Source organism: Pelodiscus sinensis, chromosome 2, assembly GCF_052426305.1.
Source record: "Pelodiscus sinensis isolate ZL-2025 chromosome 2, ASM5242630v1, whole genome shotgun sequence".
Taxonomy (NCBI): Eukaryota; Metazoa; Chordata; order Testudines; family Trionychidae; genus Pelodiscus; species Pelodiscus sinensis.
Genome location: NC_143053.1, coordinates 79,189,754 through 79,212,061, shown reverse-complemented (window position 1 = coordinate 79,212,061; position 22,308 = coordinate 79,189,754). Strand labels below are relative to the sequence as shown.

Genomic DNA, 22,308 nt, shown 5'->3' with positions numbered 1-22,308 from the left:
TACAGATGTGAAGTGTGACAAGGCAGATGAAGGGAGATTTTTCCCAATGTCACAGGGAATCTACACCCAGGTATTACACCCAGAAATTTTGAATCTCAGACTAGCCTTCCTGTCCTAGGATTATGTTGGGAAATGGATTATAAATGTACCAGTTAAGGTATCACTGATAAGTCTCTCATCTATCAGCCCCCTCTCAAGAACAGAAGACAATCTTCAAGGAGAGATTTGGAAAAAACAATTCATGTTGTTTTACATATTACAAAAAACGGAAAAGAGGACGTACCATCCACAGGAGACCTTCATATCGTTTCAGGCGTTTGTTGATCACCTATATAAAATAAAATATTTTAAAACCAGTCTAATTTTTCCTTGATGAGTGTAACATAGGATCTATTGAACCTACCTTTTCAAGGCTTCCTTCAAGTATCAGTTTCATTTCTGCACCTTGTGCTAGATCAAATGGTGTCTGGGCTGTTTAATAACAGAAATAAAATTCAAAGGAGAGTTTAGCTTTATGTGTTAGCTCTGTTGTAGGGCATTTAATGCTGTGTATAGGTATTCTAAAGTAATTATACTGGATGCATTTAATATGGCACAAGTGTTGCTTTCCCTCAGAGCTAGCTAGAACAGCGATTGTTTGCTTGTTTGAACATCATCAATAGAAAAAATCTGACTCATCTGAAGTGGGTTGTGCCCACAAAAGCTCATGGTACTATTTTTTATTTATATACACACACAAATTAGCGTCCAAGAGTACATCTGCACCGTAGTGTTATTCCAAAATAACAGAATGCACAAATACCCTACAAGCCTTTATTTCGAAATAACGTCAAGATGTAGGACTTCTTACTCCGACTCACGGTAATCCTCATTTCACAAGGAGTAAGGAAAGTCAAAGGAAGAGTGTTCCTTTTGGTGTTGAGAGAGCACCAAAAGCCAAATTAAGCTATTTCAATTTAAGCTACATAATTGATATAGCTGAAGTTGTGTAGCTTAATTTGACTTTAGCCCTGCTATGTAGATGTACCTTAAGGTGCTACAGAACCACTCATTTTATTAATAGAAAACTGCGGTCAGGAGATCAGTATGTTAGCTATAATTCACTTCCTATAGCAAGACACCTTCTGAAATTTCTAGATTTCTACACCAGTACTTCTACTGTACAAAATTATCTGCTCACCTGCTAGACTTGAGCAATTTTTAATCGAAAGATAAATCATATTACATTTGTTATGCTAAAATCATGGGCAAGTTGAATTTTCTAACATTGGTAAGCGTTTGGCTAGGATTACATAAAGTCTAATTTTTCTTATAATTTAATCAGTGTTGCAGTCCATTTAAAATTGTAAGAGTTTTACTTACAATTTTTGTTTCTGATTTTAGAGTCTGCACCATTTTTTAGAAGTTTTAAGGCACAGTGCCTGTGGGCACGGTATGCTGCACAATGTAGTGGTGTATTTCCCATCTGATCAGTGCAGTTAATATCAGGAGGCTTTGGCCTATATAAGTAAAAAAAGCAAAACACAAAAACAGACAGTTACAGGTTAGTTCTATTACACAACGTATAGACCCAGTAACGCTCTGCTCCCTGCCACTTCCCTGGTGTAGAAATATAGACTAGGCATTGACAGGTATGGTGGCAAAAGGGGGCCATGCTATGGGAAGAGTGAGGGCTCCAGCAGTAAAATGAGATGTTCAGTTACAAGTAGCTACTTTCCTGTGTTCTTGGCTCAAATGTCCCCTTCCTATCTCCAATGGGCAAGATAGCTAGGGATGTTAAATCCCAGTTGTGGCTGGGGGCTGCTCCAGCCCAGTGAGGGTGAAGCAACCCCCCATCCATGGCACAGCAGGTCTGAAGCAGCCCCACAACGGTTAACTGGTTACCCAGATAAGCATGATGGTAAGAGACATGCTAACCAGGTGGCTGGTTAACCCTTTACATCCCTAAATATAGAATACAACTGGCCGCATTTCCAAGGTACTCTAGAAACTGAGTTTTTAGAAAGTATTAACAGAGTGCCGTTCTGTTCCTGAAGGAGTCCAAAATAGAGATTCTAAAACAGAGACTTTTACCACCACAGTTTCTGAAGTTGATGAGGACAGTATGACAAAATAAGTGGTCAGTTCATAGTATCTATAATTCTGCATAGGCATGCACCCATCGCTTATGCCCCCAATATAGCCTCATTTCGTTCAAATGAATGTATATTTGTATGTTTTATCATTTGTATGTTTTAACAAAAAAGGCTATACTCAGTTTGGTTTCCAATAACATTTTTTTCTAGTTTTCAGACCTGAAGCATTGATTTAGTTGTGCCAAAACAGAGCACTATTCCAAATTTCTCCATTTTATCTATTTTTTGAAAGGTTTTTGAGAAGCAATCCTAGTGAAGATTCATCCTATTTTTCTGGCTGATCTTGATTCCATCTCTTCCAACATTCATTCAGGTACGTCAATTGTGAGGATTGTACTTGATTTGATGATTCTGTCTCTTTCCTGTTTGGTTTTTTGAGAAGCAATCACATTCCAGGTATGTCCCATTTCTCTGGCACAACCAAACCCTTATGTTGCTTTAAGTTATAAGAGGAAGCTGTATACTGAATTTGGTGGTCCTAGCTCTCACCGTTTAGGAGGAATTCTTGATCAAAAAGACAAACTCTCTAAAATAGTAATGGTTAATGTCTTAAGCAGATACTTTTGAACAAGTTTTACACTGAAGTTAATTTGGGGGGGGGGGCAAAGAAACTTCACCTTGTACAAGTAAACATGAGACCATAATGTCCAGTCCAATGTATGCTAAACTCTTCAAATAAAAGTGGTGTGGTGGATTTATCCTTGGCTCATTTCAAAGGCAGTGATGGAGTTCTACATAAGTGAATCAGTTATCCAGACTTTTTTCCTGTGTTCTCAAACTCAAAATGGGTGAATATTTGCTGTTGACTGAAAGTCTTTGAAAATCCATCCAGCTTTTTGTTTCCAAGACGATTATGCAACTTTTACTGTTACAGCTTTGCAGACCTTGAACGTTATGTCAGTCTCTGGTGTAGGAGGCAGGTGCATCCAGCCATTGTGTTATCAATACTAAATCCTTTTGCTTAGATTTGGCTTCCAGACTGAAATCTGTAGGTAGATTGCTTTGCCAGGCAGGGTGGTTACCTTAATTGTCCTACCTCTCATTCCCATTAATTTTATCTATTATTTTAGACCTCTGTTATACTTTCAAGGAGTATCCTATTTCTCCACATATGAAAATATAGTTAATCTTACTAGTCATGAATTGTTCACTTTATTCGTTGTTTCTCATTGACTGATTCAGTAGTTGGCCTTTTTTTATTTTAGCGACATACTTGACAATTTTAAATTTCTCACTACAATGAGTATTAAAAAATCACAGCTGTGACATGTGATTGTGAGCCTCAGTGTGTTGTTTCATGGAGTTTTCTTATTTGCATGTTCTAACCCAGTTTAAAACTTAGCCCCAGCCATGGTTGCTTAATTTTTTTTATGTTCATGGCAAGAAGGATCATAACAGTTGTCCTATATCAGTGCTTCATATTTTATTTTTGTAGTACAGTCCAGGTCTTTATTTTCCAAGAGTGAGAAGCCTTTGAGTGGAGTTTCTTTAGCAAAGAAGTAATTAGTGACATGATTTCCCCCCCAGACGGTACACTTCCCAGTGGTTTACCATAAAAGTGGCTACCTTCCTACACACCAAACTGTAGAATCTGTAAGTTCATATTAATTTTTATTGGCTCTTTCTAGGGTGATATTTTTAACTCATTCAAAAGGATCACTTTAAGCACCCTGAGTATTCAACAGAAAAGGCATAAGTCAACCACCATTGCATCCAATAACTTAGAATGGCAGGTATATGGGACTTCTTGCCAAGCCTCAACACAGATACAAGGACCCAACAGTACAACTGAAGGTATGTAATTACTAGTCTGCAGCTTTCATGAAGAATATTGTATACCGTGCATATATTTTACCATGAAGGTCTTTTTCAGAAGTTAGCTTATGAGATAGTTAAATGCCTTAATAATTCATTTCAGAAGCTCAAATTAAGTAATTAGAACACAAAATTAAAGTGACAAATTGGAGAATTTTATCAGAAATAAACAGGATGAAATTCAAGGCTATTAACACTCAGGCCACAGGTAGGTGTCATGACCATAGTGTGGTGACCATAGGCCACCTTTAAGGTGTCATGTTGTGTAGGTGTCATGACCATAGATAACAGTAATACAATGTATGTGGTTGGTCTGTTGCTCCTGAATGAATTCTTACTGAGTTTAATGTATTATATTTCAACTTTATAAAGAGCTTTAAGCAACAAAGACCTTTAACTGTTCAAGTCTTTCTTAATACTTTGAAGTTTCTGAACTGAAATACACAATTTAGGATAAAAAGCTAACAACTTTTTGATGTCCTACTCTGTTGGGTTTAATTCCCCCTTTCCCCCCACCCTGATCACCCATTGAATGAATTTCTTAGAAAGAATTTGAAATATTCAGTGTTCTGACAATCCACATGGTTCATTAAGACTGTTGAAAGGACTTAATTTTCAACTATTTTAGTTTAAAATGTTATTACTTTTCCTTATTTACAAGTCGTAAATGTGGAAAATACTTCACATCTTATTGTTTTGTAGACTTAAATTCTAACTCATTTTATCTGCCACTAAATAGTTTTATTTGGTAGTAATCCCTTAACACAATTAAGGGAGAAGGATTGATCAATTACAATATAAGGTTTTTAAACTAAGAGATGGGGGGAAAGCCGATTGGTGCGGAGAAGCACATAAATCGGATGGAGACTTCTCTTAGAGGAGACTCTATTGATAGATTCTCTAGTCTGTAGTCAGAAAGAGAGGAGGGGAGAGGACAAACAATGGGCCAGAGCAGACAAATAACCACATATAAAGGAATCCAAAGCATCAGGGAAGGGCAGACAAGTAAATAGCGGATATTTTTTAAAGTGCTTCTACACAAATGCTAGGAGTCTGCCTAATAAGATGGGTGAACAAGAATACCTCGTATTAAAGGAGGAGATTGACATAATAGGCATCACTGAAATCTGGTGGAATGAGGAAAATCTGTGGGACACAATCATACGGGGATATAAAATATATCGGAAGAATAGAGCAGGCCATGTGGATGGTGCAGTGGCACTATATGTGAAAGATAACATAAAATCAAATTAAATAAAAATCTTAAATGAATCAACATGATCAATAGAATCACTATAGATAATAATTCCATGCTCCAATAATAAGAATTTAGCAGTAGGGATATATTATTGACCACCTGACCAGGACAGTGATACTGACATTGAAATGCTAAGGGAGATTAGCGAGGCTACCAAAATAAAAAACTGTGTAATAATGGGGGATTTTAATTATCCCCATGTTGACTGGATACATGTTACCTCAGGAAGAGAAACAGGGAGAAAATTTCTCAGTGGCTTTAATGACTGCTTCTTCGAGCAGCTGGTACAGGAACCCACAAGGGGAGAGGCAATTCTCGATTTAGTCCTGAGTGGAGTGCAGGATCAGGTCCAGGAGATAACTATTACAGGACTGCTTGGGAATAGTGACCATAATATAATGTTTAACATTCCTGTGGTGGGAAAAACATCTCAGCAGTCCAGCACTCTGGCATTTAATTTCAAAAAGGGGAATTACACAAAAATGAGGAGGTTAGTTAAACAAAAATTAAAAGAACAGTGACTAGAGTCTGCAAGCTGCATGGAAACTTTTAAAGACACCATAATAGAGGCCCAACTTAAATGTATACCCCAAATTAAAAAACAAAACAAGAGAGCTGAAAAAGAGTCACCGTGGCTTAACCACAATGTAAAAGAAGCAGTGAGGGACAAAAAGGCATCTTTTAAGAAATGGAAGTCCAATCCTAGTGAGATAAATAGAAAGGAACGTAAAAACTGTCAAATCAAGTGTAAAAATGTAATAAGAAAAGCAAAAAATGATTTTGAGGAACAGCTAGCCAAAAACTCAAAAAACAATAGCAAAATATTTTTTAAGTACATTAGAAGCAGGAAGCCTGCTAAAAAACCAGTGGGTCCCCTAGACAATCGAGATACAGAAGGAGTAATCAAGGACAATAAAGCCATTGCAGAGAAACTAAATTATTTCTTTGCTTCAGTCTTCACGGCTGAGGATGTTGAGGAGATTCCCAAACCTGCACCGTCCTTTGTGGGAGATGAATCTGAGGAACTGTCCTGAATTGAAGTGTCATTAGAGGAGGTTTTGGAACAAATGGAAAAACTTAATGTGAACAAATCACCGGGACCGGATGGCATTGACCCAAGGGTTCTAAAAGAACTCAAATGGGAAATTGTAGAACAGTTAACTGTGGTTTGTAACCTATCCCTTAAATCGGTTTCCGTATCTACTTACTGGAAGATAGCTAACGAGACACCAATATTTAAAAAGGGCTCTAGAGACGATCCTGGCAATTACAGACTGGTAAGTCTAACGTCGGTACCGGGCAAATTAGTCGAAACAATAGTAAAGAATAAAATTGTCAGGCACGTAGAAAAACATAATTTGTTGGACAAAAGTCAATATGGTTTCTGTAAAGGGAAATCCTGTCTTACTAATGTATTAGAGTTCTTTGAAGGGGTTAACAAACATGCAGACGAGGGATCCAGTAGATATAGTATACTTAGATTTTCAGAAAGCCTTTGACAAGGTCCCTCACCAAAGGCTCTTGTGTAAATTACACTGTCATGGGATAAGAGGGAAGGTCCTTTCATGGATTGAGAACTGGTTAAAAGACAGGAAACAAAGGGTAGGAATAAATGGTAAATTTTCAGAATGAAGAGGGGTAACTAGTGGTGTCCCCCAAGAGTCAGAGCTGGGATCAATCCCGTTCAACTTATTCATAAATGATCTGAAGAAAGGGGTAAGCAGTGAGTTGGTAAAGTTTGCGGATGATACTCAACTATTTAAGATAGTCAAGACAGAAGCAGACTGTGAAGAACTTCAGAAAGATCTCACCAAACTGAGTGATTAGGAAACAAAATGGCAAATGAAATTTAATGTGGATAAGTGTAAAGCAATGCACGTTGGAAGAAATAACCCCAACTATATGTACAATATGATGGGGGCTAATTTGGCTACGACAAATCAGGAAAGAGATCTTGGAGTTATTGTGGATAGTTCTCTGAAAACTTTTACACAGTGTGCAGTGGCAGTCAAAAAGGCAAATGGGATGTTAGGAATTATTAAGAAAGGGATAGAAAATAAGAGCCAAAATATCTTATTGCTCCTGTATAAAACAATGGTACGCCCACATCTTGAATACTCTCTGCAGATGTGGTCTCCTCACGTCAAAAAAGATATTTTGGCCTTGGAAAGGGTTCAGAAAAGGGCAATTAAAATTATTAGGGGTTTGGAACAGGACCCATATGAAGAGAGATTAAAGCGACTGGGACTTTTCAGTTTAGAAAAGAGGAGACTGAGGGGGGATATGATAGAGGTATATAAAATCATGAGTGGTGTGGAGAGGGTGAATAAAAAAAAGTTATTTATTAGTTACCATAATAGAAGAACTAGAGGACGCCAACTGAAATTAATGGATAGCAGGTTTAAAACTAATAAAAGAAAGTTCTTCACACAGCGCACAGTCAACCTGTGGAACTCCCTGCCAGAGGAGGCTGTGAAGGCTAGGACTATAACAGAGTTTAAAGAGAAGCTAGATAATTTCATGGAGGTTAGGTCCATAAAAGGCTATTAGCCAGGGGATAGAAATGGTGTCCCTAGCCTCTGTTTGTCAGAGGCTGGTGATGGATGGCACGAGATAAATCACTTGATCATTGTCTTCAGTCCACCCCCTCTGGGGCACCTGGTACTGGCCACTGTCGGCAGATAGGCTACTGGGCTAGACAGACCTTTGGTCTGACCCAGTACGGCCACTCTTATGTTCTTATAAGGTAATAATATTTTATTAAAAAAATAGAAAATTCTATTATTGTGTTCACTCTATACAAACGTACTTTGTAAGGTCACAAAAACTCTTACACAACCTTTGAGTAAAAGTTCAGATTGACCAAACAGGTTAAATATCCTTAACAAAAAGTGGCTCTTTTATAAAGAAAGGAAGCTGAGGCTTGTGTGGTTGTTTATAGTAAGGGGGTATAGGAATGGAATAAAAATATATTTGAAAATCTGTGAAAGGCAAGATTGTCAAACAATTTCAGTAATTCTAGTTGGTCTGCCCTTGGATTCCAAGGTGATAGACACATTAACAGAACTGAGACACCCCTTCTCTCACCCCATACATGCCTTTTAAATACACAAAGCTCAGGCAACTCCACAGAATAACATTTTTAGTTGACCACACCTTGGATGGGATAGCCTGATACCATGAATTGAAACTTTCTTCTTCGAGTGGTTCCTCATGTCCATTCGAATCAGGTGTGTGCACCGTGTGCACCGTGTCTTCCGGAGTGTTTTCCCTAGCGGTACGCATAGCTCTGGCAGGGCGCCCCCTGGAGTGGCACCGCTATGGCAGAGCATAAGTACCCCTGCCAGCGCTCCCCCTCCTCAGTTCCTTCTTACCGCCTGTGGCAGTCATTGGAGCGTGTCTCTCTGTTAGAGCAGTTAATGGTTCCTGTTTCTCTTGGCAGTTCTTTGTTTTTTCCTTCTCCCCTTTCGGGGGTGAGGAATGCCTGGGCTGCAAGGCTATAAGGCTTGCGCTGTATGCGCTAAATTCATGCCCAAGGGAGACCCTCATGATAGCTGTTTAAAGTGTTTGGGTGAGGGTCACCCAGCAGACGCCTGTAAGATCTGCAGGTCGTTCAAGCTCCACATGAAGAGGGAGCGGGACTCTCGTTTGAAGCTTCTCCTCGTGGAGGTGGCTTTACAGCCGGCACCGACTGGACATTCCATGGTGCGCAGTGCACCGGCGTTGACGCTCTGTCCCATGCACAGACTTCGATACCGAGGCCTCGGCACCTCTCTCACTCCCCGGAGCCGAAGAAGTCAAGATCTTCGTGAGGTAGGTCTCCGAGCCAGAAGTCCAGCTCCGGCCTACACTGTCGCCTCGAATCTGCGGTGCAGGCATCTCCGAGTACTGTGGTGCAGCATAAGAGCTGGACCACCATCAAGTCCACGTCAGCTACCCTCACATCGTCCTTCGACCCTGGATGCTTTTGAGGCAGCGCAGGACCTGATTAGCCTCACTACCTCCCCTCCATTGTCAGTTGAGGCGGAGAGGTCGAGGTCTTCGACGCTGGGAGCCATGTTGGCACCGGCTTCTCCTCTGCACCGGTTGGATTGGTCGGCACTAGTTACATATGCAGCTGGACCATCCCCTGTGGGACCAGTACCGCTTGCCTCTACCTAGGTGCCAGCCTCGACGCAGGCTGCCAGGCCTCATGCGGTGCCCAACTGGCCTTGACCCCTGTAGGTGCTGGGACCTCTCCCGGAACCGGTCTTGGCTGTTCCGGTGCCGTATTACTCAGGCCTTGTGGCACTGTCAACGGCACTGTATTACTCAAGCCTTGTGGCACCGTCAACGGCACTAGCACTAACCCTCTTGGCCAGGGTGCCACTTCAGTCTTGGGCACCAGGCTCTTTGGCACCGATATGAGCACAGGCACCGGACTCTTTGGCACTGCTGCAGGTACCAGCATCGGCCCTGTGGCCATGCCAGTACCACCAACGCTGATAACGTCGATCTTTTCGGTGGCGACCTCTACGGCTCCAGCGCCTTCCGTCCTGCCTGCTGTGGTGTCCATGGGGGTGATGATTGGGGCGCTGCCTTTGGGCAACGGGACTTGGGAGTTCCATGCCCGCAACCAGCACCGACTTCGGCACCGCAGTCCACATTCACTGGGTCGATGCTGCATGAGGCACAGGGGCCCGACTTCCCCGCACCGGCACTGGTACTGGTACGCCCTCACCGCACGCACGCGGACAAGCCAGAATCTATGGCCAGGTTTGCCCCCTGATAGTGGCAGGGCATTTGTCATCGGCACCACCCTGGCCTGAGTCTGACTAGTCTTTGGATTCTGATGTGGGCTCTTTCAGGTCAGACTCCTCGGCAGCTTTGTCGCATCATAGATCCCGTTCCCAGCACCGGCGTGACCGTTCACGCGTGCAGCAGACTTGGCTGCCTCAGCCGCATTGGCCTTTTTGGACGCCGTGGGCATACCACCAGTAGCAAGGGCCTGTGCCCCCCTCCGCAGTGTCGAGTGTCTCTGGGCACCAGCTCCTCTGTCAGCGTTACTGTCATGACCCCCTCCCTCGCCCCAGAAGGTTGCTACTATCGAGGCCGCTAGAGATCCACAGGCTTTGGTGCCACCTGCTCAACCGCCTCCTCCGTCGGGCCCTACGCTGGATCTGGTGCTGCTCCAGGAGTCGTCGTCATCCTCGTCTCCTGACAAAGCGTTAGTGGATCAAGCTCGGTCGCATCAAGATCTGCTCCAGCATCTGCCTTCCAACCTGGGTGTCCCAGTCGAACCAGTAGTGGAAGACACGGATCCCACGATAGACATCCTGTCCGACGATGTGCCGGCCCATTTGGCTTTGCCACTCAACAAGACTGTGGCTAAGATCACTAACACCCTGTGGCAGACCCCAGCTTCTTTGACCCCTACCGTAAAGGGAGTCGAGAGGAGCTATTATGTCCTGCAGTTGGGGCACGAGCACCTATATTCCCAGCCTGTTCCAGGGTCCCTGGTAGTCCAAGCCACGGCCCAGAAGGAGAGACTCCCGCAGCCGGGGCTGTCCCCGAAGGCTAGAGAGCCCTAACGCCTTGACTTGATGGGGCATAAGGTGTATGCTACTGGGCCGTGTCCAGACTCAGGGGTTCTTTCGAAAAAAGTAGCCTTTTTTCGAAAGAACTTCCCCTGCGTCCAGACTCAAGCCGCGTTCTTTCGAAATTAAATCGAAAGAACGCGGCTTTTCTTTCGACGGCTGTACACCTAATTCTACGAGGAAGAACGCCTTTTTCGAGGGAGATCCGTCGAAAGAACGTGAGTGTGGACGGGGGGAGCCCTTTCTTTCGAAAGAATTGGCCTCCAGGAAGAAGCCCTGGTGGACAATCTGGGCCATGGGTTGCACGTCTGTGGTTCCTGGCTGCAGCCATTCCTTAAAGGGACAGGCACCCTCACAGACAATTGTTGCAGACAAGGAGCCAGAGCACACGGCTACTTTGCTGCAGCATGTCCCAGCCCCAAGACCGTCCTGGCCCTTCCACCGAGCCTTCTGGGGACCCAGCCAAGGGCTCCAAGCGCCGGGCACCATCCTGGTCTGGCGCAGAGATAAAGAGCCTGCTGGAGCTGTGGGGAGAGGAGGAGGCCTTACAGGCCCTCAAAAGCCGGCGGCGAAACGCAGAAATTTATGGCCGCATGGCTGAAGCCCTGGCCCAGAAGGGCCACTACCCCCGCACCCAGGACCAGGTGCGCTCAAAGGTAAAAGAGCTGCGCCAGGGCTACGTCAAGGCCAGGGAGGAGAGCTCCCGGTCTGGGGCAGCCCCCCACTACTGCCCCTACTACCCAGAGCTGGACCAGATCCTGGGTGGCAGTGCAGAATCACGCACACCACGGAGGTTCGTACAGTCTGGACTGGCAGACCCCGTGGTGGACGCTCCAGAGCAGGAGCTACAGCACTCTGGAGACGGGGACATGGTCCCAGAGGAGGAGGACAGCGAGGAGACGGCGACCCTCACCACCTTGGAGCCAGTCACCCAGACCTCTGAGGCCTCCCAGGCGTCATCTGGCGCAGGAGAGGAAGCAGCAGGTGAGTACAGTGAGTTTGTGTCACACCCGGGGGGGGGGGGAGGTAGGTGGGTGCACAGTGGGTGATGCACAAGGGAAACCTGTCATGCTCAGGCTGATGCCCAGGTCACACACACACACACAGTGTGACCTTCAGAATGTCTGCTTCCCCTGTCTCAAGGGAGAGGGCATGCCCTTTTGGACAGCTGTTGCACACATGACTGATTGTGATAGAAATGTAGCCGTGTTACTCTGATCTGAGGAAGTGGGTCTGGCCCAGGAAAGCTCATCCCCTAATAAACCATCCTGTTAGTATTTTAAGTGCTACAGAGTCCAGTTTATAGGACTGATTGTGTCTTCTTCTTTTCCTCCACAGCCGGACCAGCCGTGGAAGAGGGCCGCAGCACCCCACCCCCACCTCCATCTCCATCTCCATCTCGGGGACATGGGAGCCGCAGACACAGGCGTGTCTACGCGGACATCCTCAGACAGCACGTCGAGGCTGTGCAGGAGCAGAACGCCATCCTGCGACAGAGGGCGGAGGCAGAGGATCGCTGGCATGATTGGCTCATGAACGAGCTGGTCCTGCAGCGCACGGTCCTGTACAGCACCCTGAGGGAGGTCAGCGGCTTGCCTGCTGCTGTGCCTGGTCCTGCTCCTCCAGCACCCCATGACCCCACCCCACCAAACCCCCCTTCCACAACAGCATCCCTTTCCCCCCTTGGACCTCCCTCTCCCCCAGCCCCCACAGTTCCCCAGCCCCTATCTCCCCCTGGCCCTCCTCTCCCCCAGGCTTCCACGTCCCAAGAGCACCCTAGCAGCCATCCAACCGACAGGTGCACCACCCGATCCCGCACCCGGGGAGCACCCCAAACACGAGGCCCAGGCAGGAAAGGGAAATCTGCCAAGCCCCGTTCAACCTGATCCCCTTCCCCCCTCCAGGTTTCCAGTCCCCTTCCCCCCTCCAGGTTTCAAGCACCCCCATCACCCCAGTTAAAGCACAAACAAAGGGTTAAATGAAATGTTTCTTTATTGTATATAGTTTGGCAACAACAAAAATGAAAAAAATTGTTATGTTTGCAACATTGTTTGATAATATGTACAAAATTATAAATAAGTAAACAGAACATTTTATTTTGAAACACACCCTGCTGTAACTGATGTGTCCAAACAGGGTCAGGAGATGGGTTGTGGAGGGAAGCTTCTATTGGGCCAGGGCCCAGTCCCCAGGCAGAAGCCCCTCAGTGCACTCAGTCTCAGTGGCCTCCACTGGAGAATTGCTCCCGGAGGGCCACCCGGATGCCAACTGCAGACCGGCGAGCCTGGCGGATGGCAGCTGTCCGGGGCTGGGCAAAGAGCCTCTCCTGGGCATCAGCAGCTCTACCCCACCCTGGTAGGAAGGCATCCCCTTTCCTCTCCACGAGGTTATGGAGGACGCAACACGCGGCCACCACCTCGGGGATGTTGGTCTCCCCCATGTCGAGGCGTGTGAGCAAGCACCGGAATCTGCCCTTTAAACGGCCAAACGCACATTCGACCTGGTTGCAAGCCCGGTTAAGGCGAGCATTAAACTGCTCCTTGCTCGCATCCAGCTGGCCGGTGTAGGGCTTCATCAGCCACGGCATCAGAGGATAGGCGGCATCAGCCACTATGCACACCGGCATGTGCACATCCCCAACCGCAAACTGGCGATGGGGGAAAAATGTTCCTGCCTGAAGCCTCCAGTAGAGGTACGAGTTTCTGAAGATCCGGGCATCGTGTGCCCACCCTGACCACCCAACACAAATGTCCGAAAACTGGCCACGATGGTTGACCAGGGCCTGGAGGACCATAGAAAAGTAGCCCTTTCTATTGATGAATTGGGCTGCTCGATGGGGCGGTGCACGGATTGCAATGTGTGTCCCATCGAGCGCTCCTCCGCAATTGGGGAAGCCGAGGGCAGCAAAGCCGGCCATGACGCTGTCCAGATCTGGTAGACAGATGAGCCTGTTGAGCAGCTCCGAATTGATGGCCCTCACCACCTGCAGAACGAGACAGACAACAAAATGTTAGAAGGGGTGCCTTATGTCTTAGGAGGAGAACCCACCGCCCACCTTCCCTCTCAACCACCCCAGGAATCCCCTCCTCAGAACCCTCCCCCCCACAATTCAGGGTGAGTGGAGGAGCTCCCTCCCACTCCCACTCCACTTGGCCCTTCCTGACAGTCTCCCTTTCCCCCACCCCAAACTGTGACTGTCCCCAGACAATGACTTACCTCCATCAAGACGGCCCCGACAGTAGATCTCCCCACGCCAAATTGGTGTCCCACGGAGCGGTAGCTGGCGGGGGTTGCCAGCTTCCAGAGGGCAATGGTGACCCTCTTTTCCAGGGGGATGGCGGGCTGCAGGTGGGTGTCTTGCCGTTGCAGAGCAGGGGTGAGCCAGGTACACAGCTCCTGGAAAGTGGTCTTTCTCATCCGGAAGTTCCGTAGCCAGTCTTGGTCATCCCAGATCTCCATCACGAGCCGGTCCCACCAGTCAGAGCTGGTGTCAAACCTCCAAACACGCCTGTCCACAAAAAAGTTAGGAGGCAAGGGCAGTGCGGCTGCTTGACGGAGGACCCCCTCGTCCCTCTGGTCTGGGAGCAGCTCGGGAAGGAGCCTCATGACAGTGTCATTCAGATGCAGCAACAGCTGCAGTATGGTGGTGTGGGGCCATCGCCTGCCCAGGGGCAGCTCTGGCTCCATGCCAAAAAAAAAGGGTCTCAAAGCGAAAAACCTCAAAAGAAAAAAGCTGCTGGGGTGTCCCAGGAAGCTGAGCACTCCAAACCAGCACTGCAATGCCTTGCTTAATTCCTCGAGGGACAGAAAAGGCAGCTGCAGGAGCAGAGCAACGGGTGTTCAGGGGCGTCCCTTTAACCACACGTCTCTGCAAAGGGCAGGCAGGCAGCACCCGGAAGGAAATGCTGCCCCCATGCCCTGGCAGAAGCAGTTCTGGGTGGCTTTGAATTTCGAAAGAGCGTCCAGCAGTCTGGACACTCTTTTTCGAAATAGCGGATCGATCTTTCGAACCGCGCATTGTAGTCTAGACACGCTCTTTCGAAAGATGCTTTCGAAAGAGGCTCTTTCGAAAGAAGCCTGCAGTCTAGACATAGCCCTGGTGGGGTGCAGCTCCGCATTGCTAACCAGCAGGCAATGCTGAGCCGATATGCCTATTACACATGGCAGGCGATGGATAAGTTTAAGGATAGGCTTCCTGCCAAGGTGCTTCAGAAGTTTGCGGCTATGACCACAGAGTGCAGGATTATCGCCTGTACAGCTCTTCAGGCTTCCCTGGACACTGTTGACTCTGTAGCCCGCACCATGGCGTCAGGTGTAGTTATGCACCGTGGTGCCTGGCTGCAGGTGTCTGGAATACCTCCTGATGTCCAGACTACTATTCAGGATCTGCCTTTTGATGGCAAGGCGTTATTCTTGGAGCATACAGACTCGAGGCTCCATACACTCAAGGACACGAGGTCTACTCTCCAGTCCCTGGGGATCCACACGCCGGCTCCTCAGACACGTCAGCTTCCCTACAGACAGCAGGGAAGAACACAGTCCCAGGTCCCCTATGGGAATTACTGGAGACGCCGTCCTCGTGCTCCCAGTGGGGGGTTTGGGGGCGGCCACGGCCCTGTCGTCTGCCAGAGGTCGTCGTCACCGCCCAAGAGGGGACAACCCCCGTGGGGTTGGACAGGGCCCCTCTCAACAGTCCAAGCAGTTTTGACGGTCCTCTAGAGCGTTGTTCACCAGTTTCCCCCCCGGCCCTCTGGGGCCAGGTTATCCTGTTTTGCCCACGCCTGGGCAGGAATTACCACCGACGCCTGGGTTCTGTGAATAGTCAGAGATGGCTATACTGTCCTCTTCCTGGGTTCGCCCCCTTCCAATCTGCCCACCCCGTCCCTTTTCAGGGACACCTCTCACAAAGGCATTCTCCGTCAAGAGGTGTCAGCACTCCTCCAAAAGGGAGTGGTAGAGAGGGTTCCTCCACATTTAAGGGGCAAGTGGTTTTATTCCCAGTATTTTATTGTCCCAAAACCCAAGGGTGGGGTTCGTCCCATCCTAGACCTCAGGGACCTCAACAAGAAGGTGGTATAATCCAAATTCAGAATGGTAACCCTGGCTTCTGTTATCCCGGTATTACAGTTAGGAGACTAGTACACAACTCTCGATCTCAAGGATGCATACTTCATGTGGCAGTAAGACCCAGCCACAGGAGGTTTCTCTGCTTTATTGTATTCCGCTGTCACTTCCAGTTTGTGGTGCTCCCATTTGGTCTCTCGACAACACCCAAGGTCTTCATGAAATGCATGTCAGTCGTAGCGGCTTTTCTCCGCAAAAAAGGGGTACACATCTTTCCATACCTACATGACTGGCTGATTCGTGGTCGATCCTACCAACAAGTGGAGGCTCATGTTTCCCTTACAAGAACTCTCTTCATAAGACTGGACCTCATGCTCAACGAGGAAAAGTCACTGTTGACTCCCTCTCAGTGCCTCGAATTCGTGGGGGCTCTCTTGGACGCCAGGGTGGCGAGAGCATTCCTCCCCAGAAACAGATTTCTGGCCATAGTGGAGCTGGTCTCCAAGTTAACCCAGTTCCCCATTACGACTGCCTGAGTCTGCTCAAGACTGCTGGGCCACATGGTGGCATGCACATATACGGTACGCCATGCTCGAATGAAGCTCAGACCCCTGCAAGCCTCGTTAGCAAAGTCATTCAACCAGTCCAAGGGCTTCTGGGACACGGTTCTCACAGTGCCTCCACAGGTAATCGCCACCTTACAGTGGTAGACTCAGGAGGCTGTGGTGTGTAGCGGGGTTCTTTTTACTGTGCCTCCCCCCTCGGTCACACTGGTGACAGATGCCTTGGACCTGGGTTGGGGAGTGCATCTGGGGTATCACAGGACCCAGGGCTTGTGGTCTCTGGTAGAGCGAGCCCTGCACATAAATGTCCTGGAGCTCAGGGCGGTTAGGAGAGCTTGTGAGACCTTCCTCTCAAAGTTGTCCCGCCGCTCTGTCCTGGTGTGCCTAGACAACACGGTAGCTATTTTTACCTCAACAGGCAGGGAGGAGGTGGGTCGCCTCCCCTCTGCCACGAGGCTTTGTGGCTATGGGACTTACGCATAGTGCACAATATAGCTTTGAAGGGAGAGTACCTGCTGGGGTGCAAAAGCTTGCTGGCCGATGCTCTGAACAGGTCTTTCGGAGCCCAAGAATGGTCCCTCAAGGATTCTGCCCTTTGTCCCGTCTTCCACAGGTGGGGTTGTCCCCTACTAGACCTGTTTGCCTCAGCACTCAACACCAAGTGCCAGAATTACTGCTGCCTGTTGGGCCTGGAGGATCTCTCCAGGGGAGATGCCATGACTGTACCATGGCCGGCCGGCATCCTCTATGCATTCCCTCCGTTCCCCCTAATTCCCAGGGTTCTGACCAGGGTCAGGACCTTCAGGTCCATGGTCATCCTGATAGCCCCTCGGTGGCCCAGGCAGTTCTGGTTCCCGATCCTGGTGGATATGCTCACTGAGGAGCCTGTTATGCTCCCGCTGGTTCGGGATCTCCTCACCCAACCTTGTGAACCATGAGCCCCTGTCCCCCGCATCTCAGTTCTCTCCACCTGATGGCCTGGTTTATCCGTGGCTGACCCAACCAGAAAGGGAATGTTCCCAGGAGGTGCAGATGGTGCTCCTAGGTAGCAAGAAGCCGTCTACCAGGTGGTCCTATGCAGCCAAGTGGCAGCGGTTCTTGTCTTGGGTGTCCAGAAGGGGGATGCACCCATCCTGTGCACCTGTCCCATCCATTCTGGACTACCTTTTTGAGCTTAGGTCTGGTGACCTCTTTACCTCTTCTATCAAAGTCCATGTGGCATCACTCTCCGCCTTCCATGTTGGATCGGCTGGAGTCTCTCTGTTCTCTGACCCGGTGGTCAAAAGGTTCCTTAAGGGTTTGGATAAGTTATACCCCTCGGTTAAACCCCCTCTCCCAGCTTGGGACCTTAACCTCATGTTGTCTAGACTTGTTGCCCCCTTTTGAGCCGCTGGCCACGTGCTCTTTAAAGCACTTCTCTGTGAAGGTTGCGTTCATTGTAGCCATTACGTCGGCTTGCAGGGTCTCCGAGCTGAGGGCGCTAACTGTAAACCCGCCCTACCTAGTGTCCTCAGAGAATAATGTCAGGCTTCACCCTCACCTGACCTTTCTCCCCAAGGTGGTGTCACCGTTCCATCTGTCCCAAGAAATTTACCTCCCGATTTTCTTTCCAAATCCCCATGCCTCTCCTAGGGAGCAAGTACTCCACTCCCTAGACGATAGGCGGGCGTTAGCCTTTAATGTTGATAGAACAAAACCTTTTTGCAAGTCCACACAACTGTTTATGGCTTTCACGGACAGAATGAAAGGGCTCTCTATCTCGACCCAGAGGTTGTCCAATTGGGTCACGGGGTGTATCAGGGAGTCTTATGTCCTGGCCGGGAAGGTCCCGCCCTGCGTTACAGCACATTCCACCAGGGCACAGGCCTCCTCCGTAGCTTTTGGGGCGCAGGTTCCCATTACAGAAATCTGCAGGGCGGCCACGTGGTCGTCAGTGCATACCTTTACAGCACACTATGCACTGACACAGCAGGCCAGGGAGGACACAGGGTTTGGGCTCTGCGGTCCTTAGTTCTGTGTTGTAAATATGTTTATTTTTTCTCTATACCACAGTGCACTTTATTCAATAGTTCTCTGTGTTATGTTACTGGAATAAGTATGTTTTGGGTTGTTCAACTTTCCTGGACTTCTCTTTCTTGGTGCTCCGACCCCTCCTTCGTAAATGGGGTTGGCTTGGAAGTCACCTGATTCGAATGGACATGAGCAACCACTCAGAGGAAAAGAACGATTACTTACCTGTAACTGTTGTTCTTCGAGATGTGTTGCTCATGTCCATTCGATTCCCCCTCTACTTCACCTTCGTCGGAGCATTCAGCAAGAAGGAACTGAGGAGGGGGAGCACCGGCAGGGGTACTTATGCTCCGCCATAGCGGAGCCACTCCAGGGGGCGCCCTGCTGGCACTATGGATACTGCTAGGGAAAACACTCCGGAAGACGCGGTGCACACTGTGTGCACACCTGATTTGAATGGACATGAGCAACACATCTCGAAGAACAACAGTTACAAATAAGTAACCATTCTTTTCCCTCTTATCCCATGACAATGTAACTTAGGGTATGTCTACACTACCCCGCTAGTTCGAACTAGCGGGGTAATGTAGGCATACCGCACTTGCAAATGAAGCCCGGGATTTTAATTTCCTGGGCTTCATTTGCATAAACTGGGTGCCGCCGTTTTTAAATCCCTGCTCGTTCGAACCCCGTGCCTCGCGGCTACACGCGGCACGAACTAGGTAGTTCGGACTAGGCTTCCTAGTCCGAACTACCGTTACTCCTCATTCCACGAGGAGTAACGGTAGTTCGGACTAGGAAGCCTAGTTCGAACTACCTAGTTCGTGCCGCATGTAGCCGCGAGGCACGGGGTTTGAACAAGCAGGGATTTAAAAATGGCGGCGCCCAGTTTATGCAAATGAAGCCCGGGAAATTCAAATCCCGGGCTTCATTTGCAAGTGCGGTATGCCTACATTACCCTCCTAGATCGAACTAGGAGGGTAGTGTAGACATACCCTCACACAAGAGCCTTTGGTGAGGGATCTTGTCAAAGGCTTTCTGAAAATCTAAGTATACTATATCTACTGGATCCCCCCTGTCCGCATGTTTGTTAACCCCTTCAAAGAACTCTAATAGATTAGTAAGACATGATTCCCCTTTACAAAAACCATGTTGAGTTTTGACCTACAAATTATGTTCTTTTACGTGCCTAACAATTTTATTCTTAACTATTGTTTCGACTAATTTGCCAGGTACCGACGTTAGATTTACCAGTCTGTAATTGCCGGGATCACCTCTAGAGCCCTTTTAAAATATTGGTGTCTCGGTAGCTATCTTCCAGTCAGTAGGTACGGAAGCCGATTTAAGGGATAGATTACAAACCACAGTTAACTGTTCTACAATTTCCCATTTGAGTTCTTTTAGAATCCTTGGGTGAATGCCATCCGGTCCCGGAGATTTGTTCACATTAAGTTTTTCCATTTGTTCCAAAACCTCCTCTAATGACACTTCAGTCCAGGACAGTTCCTCAGATTCATCTCCCACAAAGCACGGTGCAGGTTTGGATATCTCCTCAACATCCTCAGCCTTGAAGAATGATGCAAAGAAATCATTTAGCTTCTCCGCAATGGCTTTATCGTCCTTGATTGCTCTTTTTGTATCTTGATTGTCTAGGGGACCCACTGGTTTTTTTAGCAGGCTTCCTGCTTCTAATATATTTAAAAAACATTGTGCTATTGTTTTTTGAGTTTTTGGCTAGCTGTTCCTCAAAATCTTTTTTTGCTTATTACAGTTTTACACTTAATTTGACAGTGTTTCTGTTCCTTTCTATATATCTCACTGGGATTGGACTTCCATTTCTTGAAAGATGCCTTTTTGTCCCTCACTGCTTCTTTTACATGGTGGTTAAGCCACGGTGACTCTTTTTTAGGTTTCTTACTATGTTTTTTAATTGGGGGTATACATTTAAGTTGGGCCTCTATTATGGTGTCTTTAAAAAGTTTCCATGCAGCTTGCAGGGATTTAGCTCTTGTCACTGTGCTTTTTAATACACAAGTGTTCCTGTGCCTTTTTAACTCTTTTGCTAAAGGGATCAACGAGGAAGTGCATGCTGGCGATTCAGTTCTGTGCTGTTAGAAAAATGTATTTTAAGTGTAGCACAGGTCTATAGGTCAACATAAAAAATCCACACCTTTGACCATGTTAACTATGCCCATGCCAGGTGCAAATGCAGCTTGGTTGAGGGAAGAAAGTTTCTGTTGACCTTCCTACTGTCATTTGGGGAGTTCATGTTCCTACACACAGAGGAAAAACTCCTTCCATTGGTGTAGGTGGTGTCTACCCTGCACTAGCTATGGTGCTGTAGCTATGCCATAATCCCCACGTATAGTTGTGTCTGTAGTCTATATAGGTGTGATATTAAAACAATAGAACTCCTTTAGCCCCCAGAAGGGAGGAGGCAGAGATGTGAAATTGAAATTCTAAGGGCTTGTGTTCATTGCATGTTAGCTTGAACTAGAATTCATATTTTGCCCCAACCCAGTACACATCCATACACACATTTCTAGCTCAAGTTAAGTGGTGCTTTGAATTAGCCTGACCCTTCATGAACAGGATGGGCTTGAGTGCTGCTGATGCTCAAGCAGTCCTTAATTTGTGAGAGGCTGGCAAAGCCTTTGTGTATAATTAATTGTCTTCTGCTTCTACATCCTAACCAGGAATGAAGATGCCCTTATGATATGGAAACTTATTCCAGCAACCTGATACTGAGGCAGTTGTTTGAGAGTCTAGTCTCTGGCATAAGGCAAGACAAATCTGAACTATTATTCTGGGTCAGGTTTTGGACAGCCCCACCTAAACCCACCTCAGTGAAAAGTCTGATGAGGTTGGCGAAGGATTTAGCACATGGCTAACTCTTACTTTAGATTCAGAGTTAGTCTATAACAGGAAAAAACATAGAAAACAACAGTCTGGTAGCTCTTTAAAGACTAACAAAACATGTAGATGGTATCATGAGCTTTCGTGGGCACAGCCCGCTGCTTCATCAGTCCAGGTTATCTGAAGAAGTCTATTGTTCCCACAAAAGCTCATGATACCATCTACATGTTTGTTAGTCTATAAAGTGCTACCAGACTATTTGTTGTTTTTTAAGTTTTTCCTCTTACTGTATATAAATTTAACAATCTGTCATAGTCAAGGAAACTAAAATCTCCTGTAGCAAAATCTGTTTTACCTACTCTCTCTTTTCTCCACTCTTATTTTATATTCACCGATACAAGAAATCTTGGATTGTTTGATTTCTAAGATAAATAGTTTTAAATGTTAAAAGACGAAGGTCTGAGTTCTGTAAGAAAGGAGCTCTGATACAATCCTGGATAATGATCAGGTCTCCAATTTAATCTCTGCAGCACTTCCTCCTGTTTATATGAAATCATAAGAAAAACCCCTATGGCAGTTGCAGCCTCATCAATCTGCATTTTGCTGGTAATTTTGGCATTTCCAAAACTTTAAAAAACGTGAATGGGTATGGACATTTGTAAACGGACCATACACCTGACAACAAAAGCCCCCTCCTCCCCCGTAAGTAAAACTTTGACTTCTAATTTGGTTTAGAAGTAATGACTTATTCAGTTTTCAGACGTTATTTAAGTAACCTAGCAAGGTCCCGATTGTGGACATGAATGAAAAAGAAAGCTCCGCATAGTTTGTCCCGGCTGGAGAAAGCAAGGAAGTCTAGCTCTGAGTGTAGCGGGGCAAAAGCCCCTCGCTGTACGCCCTGAATCCAGCTGCCAACAGCTGGAGGCAATGCCACAGGAAGCAGCACCCTCTTCTCTCATAGGCTGAGCGCCAGCAGAGGCTCCCCGCCCCACTGGTGACCAGCCTGGCTGGCTAGGTAAGTGTGGAGAAGA

At 47.1% G+C, this 22,308-nt stretch overlaps 1 long non-coding RNA gene across 1 annotated transcript; it reads left to right on the top strand.

Annotated features, from left to right (window-relative positions):
• Positions 1–1,543: 1,543 nt before the first annotated feature.
• Positions 1,544–21,402, top strand: LOC106731437 (uncharacterized). The gene is made up of 3 exons (XR_012901521.2): positions 1,544–2,448; positions 3,764–3,929; positions 21,118–21,402. It is a non-coding gene; the product is annotated as an uncharacterized LOC106731437 (long non-coding RNA).
• Positions 21,403–22,308: the final 906 nt, after the last annotated feature.